This window comes from Crocodylus porosus, unplaced genomic scaffold, assembly GCF_001723895.1.
Source record: "Crocodylus porosus isolate Cpor-Errol unplaced genomic scaffold, CroPor_comp1, whole genome shotgun sequence".
Lineage (NCBI taxonomy): Eukaryota > Metazoa > Chordata > Crocodylia > Crocodylidae > Crocodylus > Crocodylus porosus.
The window spans coordinates 86,446,010-86,453,107 of NW_017728931.1; the positions used below are offsets into that span (position 1 = coordinate 86,446,010).

At 39.0% G+C, this 7,098-nt stretch overlaps 1 protein-coding gene across 1 annotated transcript in view; it reads right to left on the minus strand.

Moving 5' to 3' along the window:
* SLC16A7 (solute carrier family 16 member 7) overlaps positions 1–7,098 on the minus strand; it is a 155,003-nt gene that overhangs the window by 63,316 nt on the left and 84,589 nt on the right. The window lies entirely within an intron of this gene.

A 7,098-nucleotide genomic window follows, 5' to 3' on the forward strand; every position in this document is an offset into this window, starting at 1 on the left:
TATATATGTAAATGCCATTGTATTAATATCTACTCAAAATTCACAAGTTTCTGAGTGAACTGGTTAATAGCTGCTAATAAATTACAATTTCCCAAATTTTCAGTTTTATTATGTGAGAATCTTTGAAACAGAAGGTTCTGGATTAAGATTTAAATTTGCCGTTTCTCTGTTTCTCAGAAAAAAGAAATATTATGACCTCATGCTATGCATTTATTTCTAAATTTTCTACCTCTAAATTAGCTGTTCAAGTGTGTACAAATGTAAACTGTAATAAAACAGGTTTTCTGTGAGGTGAACACCATCGAGTATAATTGTAATATTTTGCTCTGCCCACATATGCAGAATGAGGTTAGTATAGGCTTCTGGTAGGTGGCACAGTCATAAAAATCCAAATTTACTGCTAGCATAGGGGGAAAAAATCTCAGTGTTTTAACAGTTGGCCTTTAAATGATGATTTGCTATAAAAAAAAGTTTTCAGAATTTATGTCTTGCAGAGACACCACTTCCTTCTCTCTTTATGGAACAAATGAGAGGTGCTAATGCTACAGAGCCCAAAAATTCACAGACAGATCACATCAAAATCCACTGGATCTTAGCTAATCAAGGTAGATATTTAGCTCTTTACCCTGGTGTCTTAATGGCTAGCTGCGTTCTGTATAGACATCAACTGATGACTGTGAAAAATATATTGCAGTTTTCCAGTCCTGCCCGATGTAGTGTCCTCCAACTCTACACATTGCATTTGTAATCAAATGTATTCATCTCTTTGCATTTCCAGATCATATGAGAGCAACCAGCTCTGCCCTCCCCTTCTGTGATTGTTTAGATATCTCACCATTTGGAAAGCTTAATTGGTCCCCTCCCATGCCAGCACTCAGGAGTCATGGACCCATGATTACATGTAGGTTTCTGTAATGCCTAAGATTGTAAGTAAGCCTTCATGTGATTTTTTCCCCATGTAACTTATGGACTGTTCAGATGTCTCATTGAAAATTGTATTAGCAGTGGCAGTGATATGATTGCCTTTAATAAAAACTAAAATATGAACTGTGTCAGCTTAAATTAATCTCTCAGGAGTGTAATTTGAGTACTCTCATAGCAAAGGACATGTAGTACTGTATATAGTGTACATCAGAAAACTAGCACAGGGTTGCCTTTAAGGTTATCTATCACCAATCAAGCCCATATATAAAGTCCCTGCTCTCTGATTCTCTACTTCACTGAAGCTGATTGTCAACATCACCTTTATAACAGCAGAAATCTATGGGGCTAAATCAAGCAAAACCACATTTGGCTTCTATGCAAGCTTGGAAAAGCCCCGACAAATTGGCTTTTGCATCACATCAGACAGCCCTACTTTTGGCAGGAATAGGTATCTATTGTATATATACAGCACATAAATCCTTTTATACATATGCTCAAGAAGAATCCTCAGTCCTTGTTCTAATACTTGGAAAAAATAAAGACTCTAGACAATAGAATGCTATTCTGGTTTCAGTTTTCCAGTTAAGACTGGACTTTCACAAAATACTTAAACCTTAATTAGGACACAAAGCACTTATATAGGTTTCCCTCTATGCAGGTTCTGTATGTGCAAATTTGCTCTTATGCAATGACTCTTTTTATTCCAAAAATTCATTGTATGCAAGGTAAATTCACTCTTATGCAATTGATATCGTGGAAGCTTGCAGTCAGATGCTTTGTGCAGTGCATTATGGGAATGACACAAACCAAAATATAGTCTCCTATGTGGATCTGCGCTCCTCTCTCATTGCCTGTGACGTGTTTCTGTAGTTGTCACCCCCATTATGGAAACATTCACCACCACCCTGTGCTTGTCTGTACTGTCTGCTGTTGGTGAGTACCAAAATTGTCTTGTAAAAGTAGTAGAAATGGATCTGGGTTTAGTACTGTTGAGGTCTTGGAACATATCCCTATTTGTTACATTGTAAAGTGGGTTCCCTTTAAGTGAATTTGAGTTATGCACCAGTTTTCAGGAACACAGGTACAGCGTAAACTGAGAGAAACCTCAGAATCTCAAAAACACTGTTTCTCCTGGTCCTCCAAAATTCATAGCAACTAACTTATTCCCTTATAAGCATCAAGAAACAAACATAAACTACCATGAAATACATTACTTCATGCCTCTCAGTAGACCACTTGGACAAGTACAGACATTCAAAAAGCCCAAGGCTGAAGCTATTCAATCTTTGCAGGCTAGTTTAAGTTGCATAGATTGCACTGATAAATGCATGAATGCACATTCACTTTTGGTTATGAAAATGCAACCACATTTCTGAAGTGACCCAGGCCAGAAGCTGGGGAGGAGGACTGCTAGAGCATGCCTCCCTGCTGGGCTGGAACAGACAGCTTGGGACACAGCTAACTCACTCATTCTGCGAAGAGGGGAGTAGTGAGGGAGGTGCAAAGCATCTTGGGATGCTGGGGGACTGTGAGTTAACTTGAATCTGGAGGGGATCTGGGACAGAAATTCAATAAACTGATTTAACCTAAATCACTTAAGTCTGATACTACATCCATCCAGGATGTAGCAGTTCATTTTAAATCCATTCTGACCATTTTGAAAGTGGTTTATGTGCACTGAACTTATATTGTATTCTAGATTTGAACCAATTTCCAATCACTTACACTGATTTATGTGTAATTTCTGACCCTACCTCTTGAGCGTATACTACAGGATAGCTTTAGAAAACTTTACCACCGCAGATAGATTAACTTGTTTTGTTGCAATACCGTTAGCTCAGATCCTATAAAACCACATGAAAATGTTTAGACATGACCTTGTTTTTTTCATATTTCATCAGTTTGAATATAAAATGCTTCATGTTCGTGTACCTGCATTTTTATCCCTATTAAAATTTTACTGATGCTGCCTAAACAACATTACAGGCTTAGGATCAAAGTGTAACCGTTTCAAGTGATTTTATGATTGGGAAAGTCTTCTTTTCATAACAATAAAATATGTCTCTTAGAAGATACTGAGTAAAAATAGTTTTTTTAAATCAACAAAAATAGAAACCCCCAGGGAATAGCACCATGCCCTTGTCTTCTCCACCAAGAACAGGACTGTATTTGCCTTCCCCCCTGCAAGAGCCTCTGAGTGAACGAAAGGTGAGCCTCTGAGTGAACCAAAGGTGAACTGGGTGAAATGATCCACTCAGCTACTGAGCATCCTACTCAGCTACTGCTGCATGGCCTACTAGATAATTAGCCTGTAGCAGTCTCATAATAGAAAGAGTATGTGTGCCTATGCCAGATTCTGTAATGTGACAGATATGTGTCTGGCCCATTGTAACTCACCACTCCTACTGGTTCTAAAAGAACAAGTAATAGTATCTACTCTGCTCTGATATCACTTTACAACCCTGATGGGGAAAAAAACCCCCAACCTTGTCAATTTTATCTCCAGTTAATAAGAGAAGACGAGGGAGAAAAATCCATATTTGCACTCTGGGAAGGAACAAAATCAATCATTTTGGCAGAAATATTCAGGTAATGTGCTTATCCCAACATCCCAAAAAATCTCCTACACCTTTCTGGAAGCTAAAAGCTGCAAGTTTATCTTTTAAAACTTTCCCTTCATCTCTCTGAGGCCAAACTCCTCCCAGAGGCATCTGGACACAACAGTGCCTTCAAAGATGGGCTGTGAATAACTGGTATGGTATGTAAGTGTTTGTAACCACTGGAGCCAGCGCATAGTCAAGGTCGCAGTCTGTTAGAAGTCAATAAATGCTATATGAAAACGTGGCTGACTGGAGAAGAGGATGAGGAATCATAGAAAAAATAATTCTCATGCTTTCTAAGCGTGTTTTTAAAAGTATGCAGGATAAAGGGAAGAAGCAAGAACATGAAAAGCAAGCACGTGTTTGCCCAAGCCTGCTTTCCACCCAAAGTGTGTGCTGCCGGAATAGTATAAAGGGACCTTACTGTAAATAAAGATCACACTCTGTGTATCTAATCAGAGTCATGTGGATTTCTATCAGACACACAGAGCTAGAAAGTGTGAACAGCTCATAGCTTTACTTCTGCAAGAGATGTAATGGGTGAAAAATGCTGCCTGCCATCCAGACAGGAAAGAAATAGGGGAATAGTGGCTACAGCCACACCTGAGTGGATCCATCAATCTCAATTCCCCCATAAGACTGTCAGCTACAGAGAAGTTGGTCAGCCTTGCCATGCCCTGAATCAGGTTGTACAGGAAGAGTCTGTCCTCAAAGCTCCTTCTAGTTCCCCCCAAAATCCCATTTACTCTGGCAGTGCACAAGGGGCACAGCTTGCCATAATGGGGGAAGCACATATTAGGTAACAAATCAATGGGAAGGAAACACAATGGGCAAATAGATTAAAAATATCACTTCTTACATACCGATATATTTATTACCTAGATCACATTTTTCTGACTAGAATCTAATTTCCAGACAATAAGAAAACCAGTTGGGCAAATGAAAACCATACATAGAGATGGCTTTAGATGCAGAATGTAAGTGTCAATGAATGTCACATCTGGAGGAAAGACAGAAAGCTACAGCTCCAAGGTCAAAGTAAGAACAACTACCACAAACAAATAATGTGTCTTGATACCATGCACTGCAGATTTCAGTCAATCACGATCAGCCTGTTTTGACTGCTCTTCTCCCAATGCTTCATTAATATTCTGGAGTTGCCAAGTGCCAAAATCAACCTTCAGTACAATAGCTTGTCAAAAAAAAATCCTGAAAAGGTTTATGTCTTTCTCATGTTTACAGGGAGACTGCTTTTATGGTGAGTTGTAGTTTTGATTTCCTGTGAATGTAACCGTAAATCATTTTTTCTCTGCTTGCATCTTTCTTGCCCTCAATATGTCATATAACCACTTGACTCTGCAGCTATTCATCTATGGAGTATAGAATTTGGGACAAAAAAGGCTGTTCTTAATTAAGATAGAATAGCATTAATACTTGGCACATGTATAATGCATTCCAAACCTGCAGGATAAGCCAAGGACCATAAAGAGCTTATAAATATAAATGAATTAAGCCTCTTAATACCCCTGTGAATCCATTAAGCATTATTATCCCCTTTCACAGATGAGGAAACTAATATAAGATGGGGTTAAATAACTTGCCCAAGTCTCAAAATAATTCAGTGCCAGAGCTCAGATAATACCGTTGTTTAAGTTAACTGTGAGTTAAAAGTAGGACTTTTAAAACACCTAACTACCTCAAAAGTACAACTCAAATTCATTTGTACAGGGATCTGCTTCACAGCCTGTTTATAGACTTGCATTCTACGTGAGAAAGAAATTTGAATTATAGTGATTTGAATACTCTAATAGTATGCTTAAATCCTAAACAAAGGTGTCACATTATTACAAATGAAATCAGAAGTCTGTTGGTTGTGTTGCCCCCCCCAAATGATTACAAACATTCTGCAATATACAAAAATGTATAAAAGATGCAGAAATTACATTTCGTTTTCTTTTAGAGGGCTACGAGCAATACATTGTTTAGACTTTTTGTGGTATATAGTTATAGAGGAGTCACCGTGTGCTGTTGTTGCACATACCAGTTCTATTACTTCTACAAGTTACCTCATGATGACTTTTCAGTAGTTTTAGAATTTTTTTTGTTAGGGGAAGAGATGAGGAAATGTAGGGGGATGAGAAACGGTTGCAAATAGGAAAAATGCTCTTTACCATCTTTGCTTTGTTATAATCTATTATTCTTGCAAAAAGGTGCTTCTAAAGCACTAATCATTGGTATTTTGGTTATGATTCCTTAGAAAATTGCCTGCATGCTGGTTGACCAATTCTGTTCCAGTACTGGCAAACAGTGCAAATAAAACAAATTATACTAAGAAAATAACAAGACTCCACTAATTTCTACACCAGTGGCTAACAATAGGTAAGAGACCACATTCTACGTAACATTATTGCACTCACTTGTGTTATCTAATACTAAAGCAGTTCTGCATTTTAGTGGTTAAGACAGCGACAGCAAGGAAGACTCAAAAGTCTTACTAAAGGCATCTGAGGTTAAACAAAACAAAAGAAGACAGAATATTTTTAAAGAGAATTGTCCTATATATTTACTTTTATTTTATACATACACACACACACGCGCACACACACATCAATTGGTGTGCTGTTTATTGGTGGTGCAATATTAGTGATGTGCAATATAATTGGTTTGCTGTTTATTTTACATATTATATATGTATATATTTTACATATATATACTATGTAAAATAAACAGCAAACCAATTATGTTGCATATAAACAGCAAACCAATTATAAATACATTGTATATATATTAAACAGCACACCAATTATATGCAACATACCATGGACACACATTATATGCTTTGTTATACAATGAATTTTGTATTATGCTGCTTATCCTGCTGTAGCAATAACTATATAAATATGTCCTGGCAAACACTATGCTTAAATAACACCTCCTGACCCATCCAAAGCACAGTATTCTAACAGTCTGCAGCTCACCCCATCTATAAATGAAGGGAAAAAAGAAGAGTTTTCTAGGTAGCCCTCCAGAATGTTATCAGAGCCAGGTTCACATATGCCAGCTAGGGCTGTGCAAAGCTTTAGTCACTGATTCAGTTCGGAGGAGATTCAGTCCAATTCAGCGGCTGAATCTCCGAATCAAATCAGGAGACCCATTCTCTCCAAATCGGATTGGAAGCCTCCAATTTGATTCGGATAGATTCAATGACTCGGCCATAGGCACAGGTTTATATGTTTTTTCTACGTACCTCAAGGCACCAGGCGTGGCTTGTGAATGCTGACACTGTGGGGCAGATGGAGTGTCCCACTGGAGTGCAGGGGGATCCCCTGCATGCTCGGTGGAGGACCCGGAAGTGGACCAGAAGTACTTCCAGTCCACCATGGAGCATGTGGGGGACACCCCCCCCACTGGGTCAGCAGCTGGTGCCCCCTGGATCTGGGGGGGTATCCAGGGTCCCCCCATGGCTGATCGCCAAGCCGGGGGGGACTCGGGGCAGGGGAGCCCCCCACATGCTCAGCGGCAGACCCAGAAGTAAACCAGAAGTACTTCTGGTTGACTTCCGGGTCCACTGCTG